The 26089-nt window shown below is 37.3% G+C and overlaps 1 protein-coding gene across 1 annotated transcript in view; it reads right to left on the bottom strand.

Annotated features, from left to right (window-relative positions):
* The window catches only part of CACNA2D3 (calcium voltage-gated channel auxiliary subunit alpha2delta 3), a gene marked incomplete at both ends in the record, with an annotated part of 784748 nt that overhangs the window by 5903 nt on the left and 752756 nt on the right, over nucleotides 1–26089 (bottom strand). The gene's annotated exons all lie outside the window — the stretch shown is intronic.

The raw sequence follows: 26089 nt of genomic DNA on the forward strand, positions 1-26089 counted from the left end.
ACTAGACTATAACATTAAAAAAAGGTCAATTTCTCTGTAAGTTATCTTCATCTTTCTCTCAAAAAAGTTGTTCTGTTCTCTAGAGTGTATCTAGTATAAAAAGATATGACATGAATTTTCATGATCTTAGTATACAAACTGATAGAAATACCAAAATGGTATGATGAATGCATGACTTGCTTAAAATATAGAGCAAAAACTCTTCAGACCTAAGCAATAACAGAATATAAGTTATTTTCAAACGCAGGGAAAGGCAACACATTCCAAAGAGCAGAAAGCATCAATTACATGTTCTTCTTTTACATTCGGCTAAAATTCGAAATTAATAGCAAAAAGATATAAGCAGTGGAAATTAAAGGTTAAAAACACATCCAATTAATCCTTGAGAATTTGAGAGCAGCCCAGACTCAAATCTGTGCAGATTTGAGTCTGGGCTGCTTAAATATTTTTACTGGGAAAAAATGTTGCAAATAAATGAACTGTGGTTTTGAATCAAGAAACTGGAAAAATAAGAACATAAACCTGCACCTGTGCCCTATACTCATTCTCCCCTGTGGTACACTGTGCTGAGAATTGATGCCCCTCTCTGAAGCCCAGCCCTCAGGCTTCTGCAAGGATGTGACTGATGGAAGAGGAGAGAGGTGATCATTGTACAAATAGTTTCTCTTGTCTACTAGCCATGTGTCAGCTTACGCAAAACTCTCCCTTAATTTTACCTTCACCTACCACCGTCCTCATCTATAGTACAACTTTCCCGTCCTCATTTATAGTACAACTCCTAAAAAGAATTATACACAATCCCTCTCTCTCTCCTCTCTCTCTTCCTCTCTCTCTACTTCCTCACTTCTCTCCTTTCACAAATCTACTCCAATAAGGCTGTAGTCCTTACCACACCCTTGGATTGGTTCTTGTCAAGGACACCAATGACCTCACTGCCTTTCTTCTCAATCTCCTTTGCCTCCACTTCTTCCTTCCCTGCTCACTGTCTGTCCCTCACAACAAACTGTGGTTTCCATGGGAGGAAGGCCACATGCGTCTGCCCCTGGTTATCTTTTATTCGCAGCAGCCAGAGTTATGCCTGGGACAGAGCAGATGCTCAGTAAACATTCACTGAATCAATGACAGAATGAACTTATAAAGATAAAAGCAGAAGAATAAGATGCAGATGAAAACGTGAAGATAACTAAAAGAATCAAACTCTGGCTTAAAAGAACAAGGACATAAGTCCACTTATGGCACTCCTGATCAAGAAAAAGAAGGCACAAAGTTACATTAAAACCGAAAATAGACAGAGGCATTTTAAACATTTTAAGTGAGTATTACGTATATCATTACAAACAATTTGAAAACTTAGATCAAACACACTTTGGGGGATAAAGTATAAATTATCAACATTTGGCCAAGCTATAAAAAACACCAGCAAACCAACTGCATGAAAAAAACCTGAAATGCACATTGAGAATCTAACCCCAAGTGAATACTACCAAGTCACCCAAAGAACAGATACCACTGTGTTCATAGAAAATCCGTGTGAACCCACTGACCAACTGTTAGAACCAAGAAACGAACTAAGCAAGCTGCCCAGTTACATAACCAGCATATAAAACCACAGCCTTTCCCTGACACCGGCAATAACCAATGAAAAAATATTTATGAAATAAAGAACCATTGATATTGTCAATAATTACTATGAAATGCCCAACGATAAACCTAGTAAAAGATGTTTCTTTATGAAGAAAATGATCAAAATTTACTGAATATAAAAGAAAAAAAAACCCCTAAGAAATCCACAGTGGTTGTGGAAGGAAAGAGTTATATATTAAAGGTGTCATTTCTCCTTCAATTAACCTTTTAATTCAAAGTAATCTCAATAAAAATCCCAACAGGAATTTTGATGGAATTTGAGGTGATGATCCTAAGATTCATTCATAAGATTAAATATAAAGAACAGTCTGGACAATTGTATAACACTGAATTTTATAAAAAAAAAAAAGAGAGAGACAGAGAGAGAGAAGGGAAGATGCTTGCCCCTAATCAGTATCAAAACCCATGAGATAATTTACAGAAAAGGAAACACAGATAGACAACTGATATGTAAAAGGGGTTCAATCTCACTACAAATTAGGTAAATATAAATTAAAATGAAATTAAAATAATGAAATGCATTTTTCACCAGCAGAATGGCAAAATTTTGTCTATGGTAGTATCAAATGATGGAGAGTCTGAAGAAGTGACTATTATTCTACACTGCTGGTAGGAAAGTGAATTTTACAGCCCCTATGAGAACAATTCGTTATTGTTGCAGTGAAAAATCATTTAAATCCTATTTTTCCAGTTGTTTTACTTCTCAGTAAGAGGAACTATTGTTCAAGAACCCAAGAAGACATACATAAAGATGCTCTTGGTAACACTGTTCATTGAGAGGAGGAAAAAACAAAACCCACCTGAAAGTTCATCAACAGAGGAATGATTAAATAAGCAACAGTGTGTCTGTTCTATGGTCTACTTGGCACCAGATGAAAGGGTAAAAGGTGTCAATTTACCATCATGAAAGATTACCCAAAACATAATAAGTGGGAAAATAACGTTGCAAAACTATACATAAAGTATAAATGTTTAAGAATATTTAGAAATACTCATCTAAGAGTATTTGATTCTGCTACAGAGAACAAGAAAAATAAATGGGATGGATAAGACTTATCAGTTATGTTATGAGTAGATAGTATCAGTAAGTGACCCATGACTCATGTTAACATAGAAGGAATAAATGAACAAGTGGAGCACATGTGGGTAGAACACAAAAAAGGACAAAACATATGAAGTGTCTTCCTAGTGATAAAAAGGAATGAAAGGACCAAGTGAAATTAACTATTTATAAGGCACAGATCATGTCATCTCCAGATTGACAGCTGTCACCTATATCCTCCTTAAGTCAACCCACTGGCAACTCCCATGCTCTGCCTGAGACATGCAGATAAAAGTCATGGCTGCTCAACAGATGAGAGGCAATTTGCAGACCTGACCTTCCATCTCTCCAACAACGCAAGCATGTATTGGCTCCAGGCACCTTCTGTCTACTGAGCCCCCACCCCTACCCTCAGGTCTGGTCCTCCTACCACATCATCAGTGAGAGAGAGAGCAAGGGAGGAGGGGATGGAGGGGAGGGAACAGGATGGCAGTGGTGGACAAGAGGAGAAGACTGGGAATAATTGTCCGGGGAGACTTAAACCTAATCTGTAACATTGGAGCTCTTTACAAGGCGAATGTGTACGTGTATTCTTAAAACATTTATAAAATGGAATGTTATGCTAGGGGCAAAGAGTATTGATTTTCTCATTTCACAAAAGAGAAAACTGGGACTCAGAGAGCATACAGACAATAAGACATAATTGTGCCCATATTAGAGACTGGGAATCAAGAGATTAACTGATTTCCTAGAGTAACAGGGGCAGAGCTGCAAGCCTCTGGAGCCCCGGCCTGTTACGGGGCTGCTACCATAGGCAGCCGACTTTCTGTCGTGTACTGGAGTTATTAGTGTTCAAGCTCCTCAAGGGCAGACCCAGTGATCACTTGATATGAATGGTTAATGACAACCAGTGCAAGATATTATTCGTTTTAACACATTTACCCTCCAAGGTGAAGGCTCCCCAAGTGTTCTCATGAAGTCCCACAGCAAACTCCCCCCCTTTTACCCCCAGTCCTAGGAGATGGAAATCTCTGCAGGCAGCTATTACTACAGTGGAGGAAAACACCCCCTACCAAGGATTTGCCAGCGGAAAGATTAACTGCTTTTCCATATTTTAAAGACTTACTGTCTGCTTATTAACATGTTTTTTTGGAGGGGTCTGGCCAATGTTAGCTGTACATTTATGTGCACAATGTGTATTTATGGCCCAGGGTGTAGGGTTGAACTTCATAAAACACACCTCCATCCAGCTGGGCCCAGCAGCCAGACTGACATCGCTGTGTAGAGGGACCGTGGCCTGTGGGGTTGGCCTGGGGGCCAAACAAGGCGGAAGGGAAATGCCTCAACAGAGAATCACAGCAGCCATTTCTAAGCAGGGATAGGTCAAAATGCATGAAATAAATTAGGTCCTCAAGGGAAACAGAATAGGGAAGAGGGAAGCAATTTTGATCTGTCCATTGCCGGAACTGAAATAACCCAGTCCTCCCTTTTCCATTCACAACAGACTGAGAAAGAACTAGAGGAAAAAAGATGATGCAATTTCAAGACAGCCTCCCTTGACAAGAGGGACTATCTGCTGAGGGGGCTTTGCTACCCAGATGAGGAAGGCGGCCACACTGCTCCCCTAATGCTGCCTGGACAAGTGTGTGTGGTGGGGGGAACCCATGGCTAAGATTCCCAGAGGACCCCAGGGTGAACATTTGGAGAATTTGGTTGGCTTGCTTTTCATTAATTGGGTACAAAACCATGGCTCAAAAAATAATCGGGCAGGACAGAATCTTAAAACATTTTAAAGTCTTTCACTTTTTATAGCTTTTCAACCTTTACAAATTGTCCATATTTTTTCTAAAGATAAAATAAAAGACAATGAGTAAATCACAGGGAATCAATTTGAATCTGGCACTGACTGTGTTCTAGGTTGTACTACTCTCCAGGTGGACTGGGTATGTGGATCTCCAAAGACCCTATTCTCTTTGGAGGTGGGGAGACGCCTGTATCCCCCCAATGTGCCCCCAAATGCCCTACAGTGACCCAGGCCCATAAGTTGTGGAGAGCAAGCATTTGGTGATGGACTGCTTAAATTTAAACTGGAAATTAAATATTGAGGCCATGTTCTAATCCATAGTGGTGGTACCCTGTGGCATGGGGGAGGTAAAAGGGCAACACTCACCTACTCATGGCTCAGCTCAAACAAGGTGAAAGAACGAACAGCAGGGCCTCCCCTGCTCACCCCCAAAAGTGTCAGGCCCAGGACATTTCACAGGTGAATCATGTTAGCATGTCAAGGCACATGTAGTTCTAAAACATTTAAGCTGCTTCAGAGCACAGGGAAAGAAGGAAATACTTCAGATTTCTTTTATCAAGGACCTTGATATAAAACCTGACCAAGATTATACAAAAAGAAAGACAGAAAGAGAGAAAGAGAGAGAGAGAAAGAGAGAGAGAGAGAGAGAGAGAGAGAGAGAGACAGAGAGACAGAGAGAGAGAGAGAGAGAGAGGGAGAGAGAGGGAGAGGGAGGGAGGGAGGGAGGAAGGGAAGCAGGGTGGAAAGAAGAGCTACGGAATAATCTCTTTTTGTGAATATTGATGCAAAGATCTTAAATGAAATGCAGCAAACAGACTTCAGTAGGACATTGAAATACAGCATGCAGCAGTGAGGATTAACCTAGGAATGCAAATGAACAAGCTTATTGAGTTGTCTCAGCTTAATAAAGATAGAAACATGAAACAATTTTTTTTTTTTGGCCGTGTGGAGCAGCTTGTGGGATCCTAGTTCCCTGACCAGGGATGGAACCGGGCCCTCGGCAGGGAAAGCGCAGAGTCCTAACCACTGGACCACCAGGGAATTCCCGAAACAATTTTTTTTAAGTCTCTATTTTCAACCCTACTGTATTGAATTCCTGCTTTCTCATCTCTAAATGATATCTGGAACGATTCCCTAACTTTCTGAAAACTTGAGGTTAATAAAATTAGTCCAATCTAGTTTAATACTTTAATTTCATATCTAGTTTGAAGCTCTACACTGTCATTCCTTCAAGCTTCTGTTTCCTAGCTTCTTCAGTCATTTGGGGTGGGGAAAATGGAGCAGCAAAGAGGCAAGCATTTCCTACTCACCAGGCCATGGTGCAATCTCTCACCACAGCTTGTAACAGCTTGGCCTTTGGTGTCCTCTGTGTGGATCCAGCACCCAAATGTGGCTTTTTTGTGAGGTTACCGTGGATTCTCCTGAGAACCGAGAGCCCCTCAACGTGGCCCCAGCGTGACCACCCACACAGCTCTTGTCATCAGCATCGTGCCCACAGCCTCTTGCCCTTAGTGTGGACCTCTCCTGGAGAGCAACGCTCTTGTTGAGTTTCAGCAAGATGACAGCAATCTTCCATATTGTCTATCTGGCCCCTGGGAAACAGGCATCTTTGCCGGCCCAGCCATAGGCCACCTCAGTGTTGCTCCTTCTCCAAGCCTAGCCCTCTCCCTCTAGATCTCTTTCCCCTGCTTGGATAGGACACGTCAGCACACCTGCCACCCAGCAGACATTTGGCCAGTGCTGGACCTCCCTTCTTTCAGATACCCCCAAAATATATTAGAGTCTTGGAGAATTCCCCACCACCCATCTGGATCCCAGCAGGAAAAAGTACCCCCTGGAGGAAAACGCCTCTCTCCATGAACCCTGATCTCTTCCTTATTAGGCCCCTCATCAGTCTTCTTGTGGTAGATTAAAGGCGGACCAGTTGTCAACCCTCAAATAAACTTGAAGGTGGGGGTCGGGGGGAGAGTTTCCAATTCTAAATCAGTGCCAGCTAAATGGCTGTTCTCTTTAGAACCTGTGGTGCTCAGGTCCTCAATCTGGGGCTACAAGGAAAGCCTCACTTGACAACCTGTTGGCATTCTTCCAGTAAATCTATCGGTGTAAGAGACCCTATCCAGAGTTGGAAAAGAGCCAGTGCTGTGGGATCTGTCCAATAGGTGCCTACAAGACATTTGACAAAAATCCCATCCCTGAAAACAAGTGATCAAATTACAATTGGAAAACTTAGGCATTAGGGAGTTGAGCCCTAGAAACCATCATCATGGCTCCCACCAGGTATTCCTCTGATAGCATGCCAGGAACCAGACTGGTACAGGCCTTTCCTGCTCCATTTCACTAGAGTAGGAAATGTGTTGTGTTTTCACAGTTAAGAGCTGAGATTAAATGAGACGAGCATATTGTCTTTGTTATTGTTATTTATTCAAAAATGTATATACAATGGACACATTATGACATTCCACTTGCGACTTGCTGATGGAAAGTGCACACAAAGAGCCCAAGTGATGCTTTGTCTGCAGGGCGCAGTGTCCCACGGTGGTATTTACTATACTGCAGACAGAATGAGTCCAAAAGACCCATAATAATGACTTTCACTCATCCTCAGCCCCACCAAGGATTTGTTGAGATTTATGGTGCCAACCCAGAGCTTAAAAACCACTTGGGCAGGAAGTTCTTTGGCATTATCAGCCCAAGGCAGGTGGCAAGGAAAGCTATTTTGTGTTTGAAATATGGGGGAAAGAGCCCCATAGAATTAAATGCAAAAAGGACCTAATTTTCTTTTCTCATCTCAGAAGAAGAAAATCTCAAAAGAGCTGACAACAAAAGATATTTTTAAAACTTGGCTGTTACTTTAGCTTTTCAGTCTTTTATTTATTCATTTATTTTTTTGGTACTAGAGTCTTCAGTAAATCCTCTTAATTATGACATGAACCATTTTCTTCTAATCCCTTAAGAAGAGTAAGGAATTTGTTAAATATTTTCACTGGAACTATTAGTGTCTTTTCTTATAAATAATGAGAATAATCGCTAACATTTATGGAGTATTTACCTAGGGCCAAGCACTTTTCTAAGCACTTCCCCCTTTAATCTTCATACCAACTCAAAGAATTATCATCTTCATTTTAAGGATGAAAATATATATGCTTTGATAAGTTAAACAACTTTTCCAAATCCTAAAACCCACTGAATATCAAAGTAAAAAAACTCTATAAAACCAAACCTATTTGACTCTAAGTCTTTATTTTAATGATTACACTTTAATCACCATCATCACAGTCATCACCATCTACCACTTACTGAGCCCTTACCATAGCAGTCATTGTGTGAAGGTCTTTTACCTAAAACTGGTTTATTTCACAACAACTCTAGGAGGCAGGTCATATTATTCCCAAGTTATAGAAAAAGCACCTGAGATTTAGAGAATGTAAGTAATTTGGTCCCATCTTGGTTTAAGATAGCACAGGTAATAGGTATCAGAGCCAAGTTCTGGATTTAAGCTGTCAGACTTTACTCCTTCCATCTTACCCCATAAAAATCAAAATATCAAATGGAAAAGTGTTTGGGGCAAATTTCACTGATAAACTGACACCAGAGAACCTGTCTCTCGATTGGAGGGTTCAAATTGACATTACTTTGGATTCACAGTTATAATCTCCCACTTTCTGGCTTTACAATGTCTTCTACAATCTCCAAGTGAATTGTTGGGTTCATTTAGCAAAATAGAACAACATCATAATGAACGATCGGGAGGTATAAACAGACTCAAAACTAAAAAGAATTCACTGGAGAGTTGAACATCTAATTTTAGCTGGAAAAGTCACATTCTACTATCAATAATTTCTTTCTAAAAGGTTGGACATCTTGCATTATATGAAAAAGGCATTTTGTCTACCACACTTTGTTAAGAGCAAAAAACCAATTAGACTAAGTATAAGTTTTGCATAGAAAAAAAAGCCTAGAAGGAAATATAGCACCATTTAAATACTTTTACTTATCCACAGTTTATAGATGAAGAAACTAGGTAACTTGCCTGAAGTTACTGAGCTAATAAGACATGGAGCTGGGATTTAGATCCAGACTACTTGGCTTTAGAGTGTAAGCATGTAATTTCTCTGCCTCAGTTCTGAGTGGTGAGATGGCATGTGATTTTTACTTTATTCTTATATATTTCTCTACTGTTCAGTCTTCTACAATGAGTAGAAATTACATTTAATAGGAACCAGAACCATGGAAAAATAGCTTTCTATTTTTTAGACTATAGACATACATATGTAGAAAACTAAATCTCAGTGATCAGCATTTGCTTTACAATCTCAGTTGCTTAAAACTAAAATCACGTGAAATTCCTCCAAGATCATTAATTGAAAGAAAAAGGAAGTACCTCCTTAGTGGTTTTGCTGCCCTCTTCCATGTGACCAATTTGACTATATATCCTTGGGTTAAGTCCCCATCAGGAGCCCTCTCTGAGTTCCTCTATAATATCATCTTTAACTCTGCCTGATGTACAGTTGAAACTCAATATATTTTCACCAAATGAAATAAAGGCTGCACCCACGCTTTGTTACTTTGATGCTTTCTGAATAATATATCTTGTAGCTTTGAATCAATCTCCCAGGGAGAGAGTCAGACAAATCATGTAGTTTGGTATATTTTGAGATCTGACTTCTTAAACCAATGTTGCTAATAATTCCCACCACTATTAAATAGTTTCTTATCACAAAACAGCATAGTTATTCGTTTTGAAGGGTGTTAAGTACTGAGGTGGAGACCCAGAGACATAGGGAAATTTCAAGAGAGACAGATGCATTCCAGAAACATTATATCTAAGGCAATGTTGTAGGTTTGAGAGATTGGTGTTCACACAGATTTTTGTGACTATTGGTGATATACTCCAACACAGAAGAAAACAAGTGTCCCAGAACAAAAATGAAAACTATTCTCCCATATCCACATAGACAATATCAATGTGGAGTAGATATGAGGAATAAAATGAAGGAGGTGGGAATAGCAGGGGATACTGGAAAGTTGACTGGTTCAAAAGTCAGTGGAGTTGAATCAAGCTCCCAGTGTGAAATTAAGAGGCAAACCACCTTGGGAATTATCGCATTCCCTCTCTCAGCCTTAGTTTTCCTACCTCAAAAGTGATTTCTAAGGTACCTCCCCAATCTAACATCATAAAGTACTTGGCTTTCACATCATCGTTTCCTCCTTGCACAAAACTCTAAGTTGATATAACAGACTTTGATTAGTTGTCACAATCATCTTCTCTTTTGTTTAGCTCCCTCCACTGCCAACCCTAAAGAGAATCATACTTTTCTTTTTTTAAAAAAAATATTTATTTATTTATTTGGTTGCACTGGGTCTTAGTTGCAGCAGGCGGGCTCCTTAATTGTGGCACATGGGCTCCTTAGTTGCAGCAGGTGGGCTCCTTAGTTGTGGCTCAAGGGCTCCTTAGTTGTGGCATGCATGTGGGATCTAGTTCCCTGACCAGGGATCGAACTCAGGCCCCCTGCATTGGTAGCGCAAAGTCTTAACCACTGCACCACCAGGGAAGTCCCAAAAATCATATTTTTCTTATTAAAAAAACAAAAAGAGAGGTGTTTTGTTAAAATCCAAAAATTCTGAATGTTAAATTAACCTAGGGTGACACCTATAATTCTAACTGATGCAGATAAATGCTATACATGATAAGGGGAAAAAGTTTTAATGAATAAATACTACATTCCAGGGCTAGAAGCAAAGATGAAACAGACTAACCAATGAAAACCTAAAACCAAGCCACCCAAAGAGCATGGTGATCCACTGGTAATTTAAATGCAATGTACAATCAAGTTTATTCTCCAAAGGAAGATTAGAAAATCCAGGGCATCTACAATGTACCATCCAAAATATTCAGTGTGCAAAAACTACTATACATGTGAAGAAATAATAAAATGTGACAAAACATTTAGGAGAAAAATCAGTCACTAAAAAGAGAACAACATATGACTCAGAAGTTAGAATTAGTAAATATGTAGATGAGAAAATATAGTTATATGTTAATGAACCTAAAACCATGGATATATTGGTCAAAGGGATGAAGGAATTTCAGCAGAAATACGAAAACTGTATAAAATAACCAAATTCAAATCCTAAAACAGAAAGAATAAAGTACCTGAAATCTAAAATACAATGAATTTTAGTTGATAAAGAAGATGTGGGGGTTCATATATTTTATATATATACATATACACCTATATAACAGAATATTAATCAGCCATAAAAAAGAATGAAATATTGCCATTTGCAACAACATGGATGGATGATGGACCTGGAGGGTATTATGCTAGTCAAATAAGTCAGACAAAGGCAAATACTCTATGCCATCACTTACATGTGGAATCTAAAAAATAAAACAAATGAATTGAATTAATTTAACAAAACAAAACCAGACTCACAGATAGAAAGAACAAACTAGTGGTTACTGTGGGGAGAGAAAGAGGGAGGGGCAACATAGGGGTAGGGGGACTAAGAAGTACAAACTACTATATATAAAATACGTAAGCAACAAGGATATATTGTGCAGCACAGAGAATATAGCCAATATTTTATAACAACTTTAAATGAAGGATAATCTATAAAAATACTGAATCACTATGTTGTACACCTGAAACTAATATAATATTGTAAATTAATTATACTTGAATAAAAAATAATAAAATAAAATTCATTGAATAGACTTGAAAGCTGATTGGGCTTTTAATGGAAGAAAAGATCAGTAAACTTGAAGCCAAGTTAATAGCAACCACCAAATAAGAGAACAGAAAGAGAGAAAAAAAGATTGAAACAAAAATGAACAGAACTTCAATAAGCAATGACACAGTATCAAGCAGTCTAACAAACAAGAATTTTGAATCTCAGAGTTGAGTAAAGAGAGACTGGGCCAAAAAAATATAGAAAAAAATATCAGGTGGCTTAAAATGAGAGAGAAGAATTGGGAGTATATTATCATAAGGTATGTACACTACACATGAAACATAGTATTATTTGAAGATAAACCATGAGAAATTAAAGATGTATGTTGTAAACCTTACTACAGTCATTAAAAAAATCTACTTGAAAACATATAAATTATAAACCAGTAGCAGGAAAAAAATGGAATCATAAAACACTCAACAGAAAACAAGGTAGGAGAAAAAGAGGAGAAAAGAAACAGAGAGGAACAACAAACAGAACACAACCAAAAGGATGGTAGCTTTTAAGCCAAACATATCACGAGCTAAATTAAAAGTTAATGGCCTAAACACACCAATTAAAAGATAAAGATTGACACACTGCATAAAAACGTGAGACCCAGCTGTATCTCGTCAACAAGAAACCTTCTAATTATGAACACATAGATAAGCTCAAAGTAAAAATATTAAAAGATATACCATGAAAATACTAATTAAAAAAAATCTGGAGTGACTATATTAATATAAAGAAGGATATCATAGAGTGATAAAGGAGTTAACTCAGCAAAATGCATAATAACATATATATCAAATGTTGTTAGGTATATAGACATTTAGAATTATTACGCATGAAGCAAAAACTAATATACCCTGAAAGAAAAAATAGACAAATCCACAATTATAGTTGGAGACTGTAACAGTACTCTTTCGGTAATCAATAGAATTAGCAGAATAAGTGGACAGAAAATTGTTCAGGATATAGAAACAATTTTACCTAACTGACATGTATAGAACACTCCAATTAACAACAGCAAAATATACGTTTTTTAAAAAATGGAAACACTCACCAAATTAAATCATGTTATAAGTCATAAAGCAAATCTTTGGAAACTTAAAAGAATTGAAATTATACAAAGAATGTTCCCAAACCATAATGAAATTAAACCCAAAATAAATGACAGAAAGATTTCTGGAAGACCCTCAAATACTTTGAAACTGAGCAACACATTTCTAAATAATCTAAGGTTAAAGAGGAAGCTTCATGGAAAATGAGAAAATACTTTGAAATATTCCAAAAATGTTTAATGAAAAACAAAATACATAACACATATCAAAATTTGTGAGATGCGGTTAAAAAACTGCTTCAAGGAAAATTTCTAGTATTAAATGCTCATATTATAAAAGAAGAAAGGTCTCAAATCAATAATCTAAGTTTTAACCAGAAGAAACTAGAAAAAGAAGAGAAAAATTCAAAGCAAGGAAGACAAGGGAGGTGATAAAGCTAAGAAAAGAACAGCAAACTTGTAAACAAACAAACAAACAAAAACAACAGAGAAATTAATAAAACTAAAAACTGGTTCTTTAACATGATCAACAAAACTATTAAACCTCTATTCTGTTTTTTCTAGTACCAAGTGAAAAAGAGAGAAGACACAAACTAAAAGTAAAACTACCAGTAATGAAAAAGGGAACATCACTAGAGACCCTACAGATATGAAAAGGATAAGGGAATACAAAAACACAACACTATGACTATAAATCTGACAATGCAGATAAACCAAATTCCTTGAAAGACACAAACTACCGAAGCTCATTCAACAAGAAATAGATTAACTTCAATAGTCTTCTGTTGAATAAAGAAATTAAATTTGAAGTTAAAATTTTCCCACAAAGAGGGAATTCCCTGGCGTTCCAGTGGTTAGGACTCCACGGTCTCACTGCTGAGGGCCTGGCCCCGGTCAGGGAATTAAGATCCCACAAGCCATGCAGTGTGGCCAAAACGAAAACAAAACCAAAAAAATTCCCACAAGGAAATCTCAAGGCCCAGAAGTGTTCAATCTGGGAGAGTTCTACTACATCTTTAAATAAGAAATAATATAGGTTCTACATAAAATCTTCTAGAATGTAAAAGAGGAGAAAACATTTCACAAATCTTTTTATAAGGCCACAATTATACGGATATCAAAACCATACAACAACATTACAAGAAAAGGATATTACACATCGATAGACCATATAAAGCAAACATTTCTCAGTATAATATTAGCAATTTGAATCCAGCAGTATATGGAAAGAATATTATATCTCGACCATGTATGATTTACTCCAGTAATGAAAGACTGGTTCAACATTCAAAAACCAATGCAATACAGTATATAAAAAGACTAAAGTAGGAAAACTATGATTATCTAAAAGGATGAAAAAAAAACTTTTGACAAACTTTTATAAGAATAAGAGGGAATTTTCTTCATCTAATAAAGGGCATTAAATAAAAAAACAATAGCTAACACTAGACCTAATAATGAAGTTCTAAATCCTTTTCCTTTATGATCAGGAACATGACAAGATTGTCCATTCACACTCTCCTATTCAATATCACCCTGGAGGTCCTAGTCAGTAAAATAGGCAAGAATAGAAAGATTGGAAAAGAAGAAATAAAACTGTCTCTGTGCATATATGACATAATTTGTCTACACAGAAAGTCCTAAAGAAGCCACAGAAAAAAAAAGTAAGTAGAATTAATAAGTCAGTTTAGTAAGGAGGGAGAATACAAGATCAATATGGAAAAATCTATGTACTAGCAATGAACAGTCAGAAACCAAAATGAAAAAGTATCATTTAAAGTAGTACCAAAGGAACAGGAAATACTTAGGTATAACTCTAATAAAATATTTGAAAAATCTGTAAGCTGAAAACTATAAAACACTGATGAAAGAAATCAAAGACCTAAATAAATGGGGAGATATACCTTGGCTATAGACTGGAAGACTCAGTAGTGTTTTGATGTCAATTCTCCCCAAACTGATTATAGTCAACACAATTTCAAACAAAATCCCAGCAGGGTATTTTACAGAAATTGGCGAGCTTATTCCAAAATTTACTTGGAAAGGCAAATGTACTAGAATATACAAAGGCATTTTGAAAAAGTGGAAAAAAGGAAAGGTTATGGATTCTCATTACCTGGTTTCAAGACATAACAGAATGCTACAATAATCAAGACAGCTTGTTACTGGAGAAAAGATAGACACATAGATCAACTGAATAGCATAGAGTGCAAACATAGACACACATATATAAGGTCATCTGATTTTCAACAAAGGCACACAGGTAATTCAGTGGAGAAAGGACAGTTTTTTCAAAAATGATAATGGAATAAGTAGATATCCATATGCAAAAAAATCCCAATATGTACCTCACACTATGTACAAAAATTAATTCAAAATGGATTACAAACCTAAATATAAAGTTGAAGAGTATAAAGTTTTTAGAAGAAAGTATAGGAGAAAATCTTTGTGATCTTGGGTTAGACAAAGATTTCTTAGATACAAAACAAAAACACAATCCATCAAAGAAATCAGTTAATGAGATTTCAACAAAAGTGATTTCTGTTCTGTCTGAAAGACACTGTTAAGAGAATGAAAAGACAAGTTACAAGCTAGCAGAAAATATTTTTAAATCATATATTTCTACAAAATACTTGTATCTAGAACATACAAAAATTTTTCAACACTCAAAACACTCAACAAAAAGAAAACAAATAACCCAATTTAAAAAAATGGACAAAACACAGCAAAAAAACCCCCACAACTTGATTAAAAAATGGACAGAGAATCTGATAGACACCTTTTTAAAGAAGACATATGGATAGCCAACAGGTACACAAAAAGGGGGAAATGTAAACTGGTGCAGCCATGATAGCAAACAGTATGGAGGTTCCTCAAAAAAATTAAAAATAGAGCTACCATATGATCCAACAGTTCCAATTCTGGGTATTTATCCAAAAGAAATGGAAACACTAACTTGAAAATATATCTGTACCTCCATAATCACTGCAGCATTATTTACAATAGTCAAGGCATGGAAGCATACTAAATGCCCATTGATGAATGAATGGATAAGAAAATGTGGTATATATAAAATGGAATATTATTCAGCCATAAAAAGAAGGAAATCTTGCTATTTAAAACAACATGGATGAACCTTGAGGGCACTATGCTAAGGGAAATAAGTCAGATGGAAAAAGACAAATATTGTATGATTTCACTTATACATGGAATCTAAAACAAACAAGTAAAACTCAAACTCAGATACAGAGAATAGATTGGTGGTTGCCAGAGGCAGGGGTTGGGGGTGGGTGAAATGGGTGAAGGTGGTCAGAAGTTACAAGCTCACAGTTATAAAATAAATAAGTCATAGGGATTAAATGCACGGTGACTCTGTGTGTGTGTGTGTGTGTGTGCGCGCGTGCGTGTGTGTGTATATATATATATATATATATATATATATATAGTGATAGTTAATGATACTGTATTGTATATTTGACACTATCTAAGGGCATAGATCTTAAAAGTTTTCTCATCACAAGACTTACTGTAGTGATCATTTCACAATATATATAAATATCAAATTATTATGCTATATACCTGAAACTTATATAATGTCATATGTCAATTATATCTCAATTTTTAAAAATTGGTAAAACATGTGAACAGACATTTCACTGAACAAAACACATGGAGGGCAAATAGACACAAGAAAAGAAGCCTAAAATCATTATTCAGTAGAGAAATGTTATACCACAATGACATGCCATTGTGCTGCTCTCAGAATGGCTAAAATAAAAATAAATCAATATAAATGACAATATAAAAAGCTGGCAAGGATGAGGGGCAATTGAAACTCTCATACACTGTTGGCAAAAAGACAAAATGGTACAGCCATTTAAAAAATTTCATTTGGCAATTTCTCACACAATTAAACATACGGTCCTGAAATTCAACTCCTAGGTATTCATTCAAGTGAAATGACAACTTATGTTCACATAAACAACTGTCTGTGAATGTTTACACTGGTTCTATTCACAATCATTAAAAATTCCAAACTGCCCAAACGTCCATCATCTGGAAAATGGATAAACCAACTGTGGTACATACACCGGAATACTATTCAATAATAAAAGGAATTAACTGCTGATAAGATATAACATGAATAAATCTCAACTGCATTACATTAAGTAAAAGAAGCCAGATTCAAAAGGCTACATTCTGTATGATTCCACTTATATGATATTCTGGAAATGGCTTAATTATAGGGACAGAAAACATCACTGTTTGCTAGAAGCTGTGCTTGGGGGATAGTGCTGACCACAATGGGACACCTCAGGAGAATTTTCTAGGGTGATGGAACTGTTATATCTTGATTGTGATGGTAGATATACAACTGTAAGTGTCAGTCAAAATTCATCTATGACAAAAAGAACAAATTTTATCATATGTAAATTTAAAATGTGAATAAAAATACAATAAAATATACCATAAACAACATCAAGAACGAAAGGGACTAAAGAGCAAGACCAAAAACGTATGCTGCGTCCAAGAGGTGCACTTAAAAATAAAGACACAGACAAGGTGAAAGTAAAAGAATGGTACAAGAGATAACATGCAAATAGTAACCAGAAGAAAGCTGGTGTGGTATATTAATATCAAAGACTGGGAGTACCACCAGAGATTAATATGGCCATTTCTTAATAGTGAAAATAAGATAATTAATCAAGAGGACATAAAAATCCTGTGTGCACCTAATAACAGAATCTCAAAATAATGAAACAAATATTTATAGAATAAAGGGAGAAATACATAAATCCACAATCAGAGGTGGAGATTTTAGCAACCCTTTCTCAGCGCTTGATAAAACAATTAGACCATAAATCGGGTAGGATACAGAAGATTTCAACAATGCTATCAACATCTTGACCTGATTGACATTTATGGAATGCTTCAAGCAACAACTGTCAAATACAAATTCTTTTCAAATGCATGTGGAGTATTCACCAAGATGGCAATATACGGGGCCATAAAATAAGTCTCAGTAAATTTGAAAGAACTTAAATCATACAGAATATGATCTCAAACTGCAATAGAATTGAAGTAGGAATAAAATATATTAAGTAATCTAGAAACTTCCCAAATATTTGGAAAATTAAGCCACACACTTTAAATAACACAGAAATCAAAAAGGAAATCACAAAGCAGATTATAAAATATTTTTAAACTAGAGGACAATAAAAAGACAACATATCAAAGTCTGTTGTTATCATTGTTATCATTCGTAGAGGGATTGTTATATTGTTATCATTCGTAGAGGGAAATTTATAGATTTAAATGTTTAGAGAAGAAAAATTACCTAAAAACAATGATCTAGGCTTTTACCTTAAGAAATTAGAAAAAAAATAGCAAATAAAACCCAAAGAAAATAGAAGAATATATAAAGTTAAAACAATAATCAAAGAAACAGAAAATGAACAATAAAAGAAATTTCTAAAAAATCAAAGAATAGTTCTTTGAAAAAGTTAAAAGCCAAACTTTGGAAAATTATTTGCAACATTTCACTTAAAAAGACAATATTTCTAATATAAGTAAAAAATCTGCACTATCACTTCTAGTAAGGGATATTATAATTAAAACTACAATAAAAAGTATTTTTCAATTGGGAAAAAAAAATCCCCAAAAACCTAAGAGTTTGACAATGCTCTAATTGGAAAGATTAAAGAGTAACAGGCACTCTCATAACTTTCTAGAAGAAATGCAAAATGGCACAACCTCCATGAAGGAGAAGCAACAATTAGGAAAATGATACATGTGTTTATCCTTTCATCTAGAAATCCTACTCCTATGAATACATCCCCAAATATCTTGCCAAATATGTTAAATTATGTATGTGTTAAGCTATTCATTGCAAGATCAGGTGTAATAAGAAAAGACTGGAAACAACCAAAATGTCTATCAATAGAAAGTCGTGTGGATAAACTCTCATACATCCATACAACAGTGCACTATGCAGCTGTGAAAAAGAATGAAAACAATCTCAATCCCCAATCCCTGGTACTTACCACAGTGTCTGCCACCACATGTGTGCACAGGGAACACATAATCTCATAAACAAATGCATTTAATAAATTATATTTACTTTCATCTAAAAACAGCAGGGTTGTACTTCATAGTTTTTGCTTTAAAATATGTTTAAGGCTAGAAGGAAAAAAAAAAGACTGCTTCAGAGGGAAAAAGTCACATCACAGAAGAATTTATAAAAAGAAATAAAACATACACTAAAATGAGAGGAAAAATGTATGTCATGATACACTAAACAGTTAATTTGCCTCATCCTTTAAAAATCACTGTGGTAGTAATCTGGAGAACTCCATTCCTGTCTACTTTCTCCCCTTTCTAAATTGATGGTGATGACTTAACTTCATGCATCGTAGCTTTGGTTCATAGTTCAGCACACCTTCTTACAGGGAGGTAATACCGCTTTCTCCAAAATTCAATGACACAGTTCTGAAATCCCTCCTCCCAAAGTGCTAGTGATGCCTGGGTGGATTCTGTTCAGGTTTTCCTGAAGCCCTGATTCACAGTTCATTTATGATTACTCATCCCTTTTTAACTGTCACTCATTTTCCATAAACTCAACTCGAAATACTAGGTTAGCCATTTTCATCTGAGCCTGGTTGTTTTATAACCACACCTCCCAGTTACAGCCCTGAACACACACTGGTGATACATCACCAACAACAACCTCTGAATCTTTGGGGAGGGGAGGTACACATGAAACTTTTGGCATTGCCTTGCCCTCAGTTTTCTTCTCCTTTTCTTTTTTTCTAAATTATTTATGAGTTTTTCCCCAGTTTATGCCAATAAGGAAGAAGGAGAAAGAATCAAACTTTTGGCAATGAAGTCCAGGAAAGTATCCCTCATCTGGAGAACCTAGCCAAAATATAGATTCCCAGACCCACCTCCTGTAGATTGCGAATCAGTAAGTACAGGGCGAAGCACAGGAACATACATTTCCACAAGTACCACCAGATGATTCTGATGGGCCTCATCCTGTGTTTAAAAACAACTGCTAAATATTCTGACAGAGAAAACAAAGTAGAAAAATGTCATCATTTTAAAAAGTAAAAAATAAAATTCCTTTGCTCATGGTGACTTAAAAATAAATCACAAGGGATGTTCTAATAATGTAAGATGGGAGATAATTGCAATATGGCTAGCTGGATTATTATATGGTTAATAGTCTAAGTCAAATGGTTTAATGAAGCTGCCCACAAGCACACGTGCCCCCAGAAGAACAGCCATCACCTTGACCTGTCTAATTCACTTTTTAAATAACTTTAGACCACTGTTCAGGAAACACCTGAGACTGATGTTGTTTCTACACAGCAAGGTTAAGTGGAGAATTCAAGCTGATGTGTATTCAAGACCTTTCTCTTGGGTCAGCTTCATCACTGGAGCTAACATATTTTAACCTCTACCCTAGCCCATGCTTTAGTAGATGGTTATCTGAATTCACCATTTCACATAATATGTAGAGACTTAGATTGAAAGTATTGTTAGAATTATCCTAAGTACCCTAACTGTACAACTCTTTTCTAGCCTGCGCAGTTTCCAAACATAGAAAACAAGGTTGTATATTATTTGTTTTGCCTCCTTTCTTAAAAAACAATTCAATTTTCAGAGCTTGAGAAGCATGCATCCGAAGCCCCAGTCCTTTATAATGGAGACGTGACAAAAGAATAGATAAATGGGGACCTTCAAGATGGCGGAGGAGAAAGATGGGGAGATCACCTTCCTCCTCACAAATACATCAAAAATACATCTACACGTGGAACAACTCCTACAGCACACCTACTGAAGGCTGGCAGAAGACCTCAGACCTCCCAGAAGGCAAGATACTCCGTACCTGGGTAGGGCAAAAGAAAAAAGGAAAAACAGAGACAAAAGAATAGGGATGGGACCTGCACCTCTGGGAGGGAGCTGTGAAGGAGGAAAAGTTTCCACACACTAGGAAGCCCCTTCACAGGCGGAGACAGGGGGTTGGCGGAGGGAAGCTTTGGAGCCACGAAGGACAGCAGAGAAACAGGGGTGCAGAGCAAAGCGGAGAGATTCCCGCACAGAGAATGGGTGCTGACCAGCACTCACCAGCCCGAGAGGCTTCTCTGCTCACCCGCGGGGGTGGGTGGGGTCTGGGAGCTGAGGTTCCGGCTTCGGAGGTCCGATCCCAGGGAGAGGACTGAGGTTGGCGGTGTGAACACAGCCTGAAGGGGACTAGTGCACCACAGTTAGCTGGGAGGGTGTCCGGGAAAAAGTCTAGAGCTGCCGAAGAGGCAAGAGACCATTGTTTCAGGGTGTGTGAGGAGAGGGGATTTAGAGCACTGCCTAAACAAGCTCCAGAGAAGGGCGCGAGCCGCGGCTATCAGCGCGGACACCAGAGACGGACACGAAACTCATGCTGCTTCTGCAGCCACCAAGACGCCTGTGTGCAAGCACAGGTCACTATCCACACCTCCCTTCCCAGAGCCTGTGCAGCCCGCCAGTGTCAGGGTCTTGTGATCCAGGGACAACTTCTCGGGGAGAAAACACGGCGCACCTCAGGCTGTTGCAACGTCATAATGGCTTCTGCTGCCACAGGCCTGCCCCCGCACTCCATACCCCTCCCTCCCCCCCGGCAATAACAACTGACAGTAACAACTGACACTGCAGAAATACAAAGAATCATGAAAGATTACTACAAGCAACTATATGTCAACGAAATGGATAACCTGGAAGAAATGGACAAATTCTTAGAAAAGCACTACCTTCCAAGACTGAACCAGGAAGAAATAGAAAATATAAACAGACCAATCACAAACACTGAAATTGAAACTGTGATTAAAAATCTTCCAACAGGGGCTTCCCTGGTGGCGCAGGGGTTGAGAGTCTGCCTGCCGATGCAGGGGACACAGGTTCGTGCCCTGTCCGGGAAGATCCCGCATGCCGCGGAGCGGGTGGGCCCGTGAGCCACGGCCGCTGAGCCTGTGCGTCTGGAGCCTGTGCTCCGCAACGGGAGAGGCCAAAACAGTGAGAGGCCCGCAAAAAAAAAAAAAAAAAAAAATCTTCCAACAAACAAAAGTCCAGGACCAGATGGCTTCACAGGCAAATTCTATCAAACATTTACAGAAGAATTAAAAGCTATCCTTTCTCAAACTCTTCCAAAATATAGCAGAGGGGGGAATACTCCCAAACTCATTCTACGAGGCCACCATCACCCTGACACCCAAACCAGACAAAGACACGACCAGAAAAATAAAATTACAGTCTAATATCACTGATGAACATAGAGATGCAAATATCCTCAACAAAATACTAGCAAACAGAATCCAGCAGCACACTAAAAGGATCATACACCATGATCAAGTGGAATTTATCCCAGGAATGCAAGAATTCTTCAATATATGCAAATCAACCAATGTGATAAAACATATTAACAAATTGAAGGAGAAAAACCACATGATCATCTCAATAGATGCAGAAAAAGCTTTCGACAAAATTCAACACCCATTTATGATAAAAACCCTCCAGAAAGTAGGCATAGAGGGAACTTACCTCAACATAATAAAGGCCATATATGACAAGCCCACAGCCAAGATCATTCTCAAAGGTGAAAAACTGAAACCATTTCCACTAAGATCAGGAACAAGACAAGGTTGCCCACTCTCACCACTATCATTCAACATAGTTTTGGAAGTTGTAGCCACAGCAATCAGAGAAGAAAAAGAAATAAAAGGAATCCAAAGTATAAAAGAAAAAGTAAAAGTGTTGCTGTTTGAAGATGACATGATATTATACATAGAGAATCCTAAAGATGCTACCAGAAAATGACTAGAGCTAATCAATGAATTTGGTAAAGTAGCAGGATACAAAATTAATGCACAGAAATCTCTTGCATTCCTATACACTAATGATGAAAAATCTGAAAGAGAAATTAAGGAAACACTCCCATTTACCATTGCCACAAAAGAATAAAATATCTAGGAGTAAACCTACCTAAGGAGACAAAAGACCTGTATGCAGAAAACTATAAGACACTGATGAAAGAAATTACAGATGATACAAAGAGATGGAGAGATATACCATGTTCTTGGATTCAAAGAATCAACATTGTGAAAATAACTATACTACCCAAAGCAATCTACAGATTCAATGCAGTCCCTATCAAACTGCCAGTGGCATTTTTCACAAAACTAGAACAAAATCTTTCACAATTTGTATGGAAACACAAAAGACCCTGAATAGCCAAAGCAATATTGAGAAAGAAAAAGAGAGGTGGGGGAGACAGGCTCCCTGACCTCAGACTATACTACAAAGCTACAGTAATCAAGACAGTATGGTATTGGCACAAAAACAGAAATACAGATCAATGGAACAAGATAGAAAGCCCAGAGATAAACCCACACACATATGGTCACCTTATCTTTGATAAAGGAGGCAAGAATATACAATGGAGAAAAGACAGCCTCTTCAATAAGTGGTGCTGGGAAGACTGGACAGCTACATGTAAAAGAATGAAATTAGAACACTCCCTAACACCATACGCAAAAATAAACTCGAAATGCATGAAAGACCTAAATGTAAGGCCAGACACTATAAAACTCTTAGAGGAAAACATAGGCAGAGCACTTTATGACATAAATCACAGAAAGATCCTTTTTGACCCACTTCCTAGAGAAATGGAAATAAAAACAAAAATAATCAAATGGGACCTAATGAAACTTAAAGGCTTTTGCACAGCAAAAGAAACCACAAACAAGACGAAAAGACAACCCTCAGAATGTGAGAAAATATTTGCAAATGAAGCAACTGACAAAGGATTAATCTCCAAAATATACAAGCAGCTCATGCAGCTCAATATCAAAAAAACAAAAAACCCAATCCAAAAATGGGCGAAGACCTAAATAGACATTTTTCCAAAGAAGATATACAGATTGCCAACAAACACATGAAAGGATGCTCAACGTCACTAATCATTAGAGAAGTGCAAATCAAAACTACAATGAGTGCTGGTTGTGTACTGGGTACATTAGGCATTTTCACATTGCCCGGTGGAGGCTAGGAAGATTAAGAAAAGGACAAATTACTTAACATTGAAATCCAACTTCAACTTTTTTCAAAAAGTGTAACACCAATGAAAACCAAAATGGCAAAAATCAAAAAGCAAACAAACAAAAAACTACAATGAGGTATCATCTCACACCGGTCAGAATGGCCATCATCCAAAAATCTACAAACAATAAATGCTGGAGAGGGTGTGGAGAAAAGGGAATCCTCCTGCATTGTTGGTGAGAATGTAAATTGATACAGCCACTATGGAGAACAGTATGGAGGTTCCTTAAAAAACTAAAAATAGAACTACCATAAGACCCAGCAATCCCACTACTGGGCATCTACCCTGAAGAAACCATAATTCAAAAAGAGCCATGTATCACAATGTTCATTGCAGCTCTATTTACAATAGCCAGGACACGGAAGCAACCTAAGTGTCCATCGACAGATGAATGGATAAAGAAGATGCGGCAAATATATACAATGGAATATTACTCAGCCATAAAAAAGAAATGAAATTGAGTTATTTGTAGTGAGGTGGATGGACCTAGAGACTGTCATACAGAGTGAAGTAAGTCAGAAAGAGTAAAACAAATACCGTATACTAACACATATATATGGAATCTAAAAGAAGAAAAACAAAAGGTTCTGAAGAAACAGGAATAAAGACGCAGACGCAGAGAATGGACTTGAGGACATAGGGAGTGGGAAGGGTAAGCTGGGAAGAAGTGAGAGAGTAGCACAGACATATACACACTAGCAAATGTAAAATAGATAGCTAGTGGGAAGCGGCTGCATAGCACAGGAAGATCAGCTTGGTGCTTTGTGACCACCTAGAGGGGTGGGATAGGGAGGGTGGGAGGGAGACGCAAGAGGGAGGAGATATGGGGATATATGTATCACTGATTCACTTTTTATACAGCAGAAAGTAACACAGCATTGTAAAGCAATTACACTCCAATAAAAATGTTTAAAAAAATAGATGAATAGGCTTGTCAGGAAACGTTTGGAATCAATAGTGTTAGCATAATTCATTTGAGAGATTTACTATAGACTGACATAAGCATTCTGGAACAAACAGGCCTGCTCAGAGAACTGTGTGACTTTGTGCACCCTCAGCACTTTACCCTGTTTTAATTAGCGGTCAGCAATCTCAACCATTTTTCATGTTGTTTTAATTTTCCTGAATAATTATAGCCATGCTCACACATTCAAAAAGTGTTTCTGAAGCTCATTTTTCTCTGACCCCTCAACAAGCCTGTGTAATATCATTTCAGTGTTGCTTATTATTAAGTTGAAATAATTAACTGAACTTGGCATCCTGCTAGAAGTCAATACCTTTTGTTAAAACTGGACTTTTAAAAATAACGTAAGGACGTTTATAAATAACTACTAACAAAAGCACTAAATGTGTAAACCTGTCTATCACTACTGTATTTTCTATTTCTACATCTTAGGCTAAATTACAAACAGGCTTATCCTATCACCTGAATATGAGAAATAAAAACTTATACCACTTCGGTTTCTACTCTCAGTTGGTGTCATATCTTCATGAAGAAGGTTTTCTGGAAAACAACTTCTACCTATTATCTGTTCTTTATAAACGGTATAGCTTATGTCCAAAAATAAGCAAGAGAGAAAGGAATCAAAAGAAAAATAAACATTTTTACCTATACTATGAAACTGACTCTTATCAAGATTTATCTTAACATGGAATGGTTCCCAACTATTTTATCTGTAGGAATAGATACTAGAATAAATCATTACATAGATACACAGAGTCTTAGGAGTAAAGATATTCATGTATGGTAGCATTGCTTATATAGCAAATATTACAAACAGCCTAAGTGGGGCTGGTTAAAAAAACTAGTAAAGTCTATATACTGTGTGGCTGTATTTAAAAATTGTGTTGCAGAAACATTTAAGGGCAAGGAAATATGCTTATGACATTTCAAGTAAAAAAAAAAAAGGCATGTTATCAAACAGTGTTTATAATATCATCCCATTTTTTTGGGGAAAAAAAAAAAAAACAACTACAGGGACTTCCCTGGCAGTCCACTTGTTAAGATGCTGTGCTTCCAGTGCAGCGGACGTGGGTTTGATCCCTGGTTGGGGAATTAAGATCCCACGTGCCACAGAGCATGGCCAAAAACAAAGACAAACAAACAAAAATCTACAGAAAACATGAGTGGAAGTAAATATACCAAAATTTTATCAGTTTTACTTTTTTTTTTTAATATATAAATTTATTTATTTATTTATTTTTGGCTGCATTGGGTCTTCGTTGTTGCCAGCAGGCTTTCTCTAGCTGCGGTGAGCAGGGGCTACTCTTCGTTGTCATGCATGGGCTTCTCATTGCGGTGGCTTCTCTTGTTGTGGAGCATGGGCTCTAGGCGCGCGGGCTTCTGTAGTTGTGGCGTGCGGGCTTCAGTAGTTGCGGCTTGCGGGCTCTAGAGCTCAGGCTCAGTAGTTGTGCCGCACAGGCTTAGTTGCTCCACGGCATGTGGGATCTTCCCGGACCAGAGCTCAAACACGTGTCCCCTGCATTGGCAGGTGGATTTTTAACCACTGCACCACCAAAGAAGCCCAGTAGTTTTACTTTTCGATGATGAAACTGTAGATAATTTTCTACCATTTCCATAAAAATCACATATTACGTTTGTGATAAGAAAATAATTATGATGAGCTATGTTTTTAATGCAATACATAGGATAGTTAATTTTCTTACTATATAAGCTCAATCTAAAAGTCT

This window comes from Leucopleurus acutus (genome assembly GCF_964270905.1).
Source record: "Leucopleurus acutus genome assembly, chromosome: 10".
NCBI classification, from domain to species: Eukaryota; Metazoa; Chordata; class Mammalia; order Artiodactyla; family Delphinidae; genus Leucopleurus; species Leucopleurus acutus.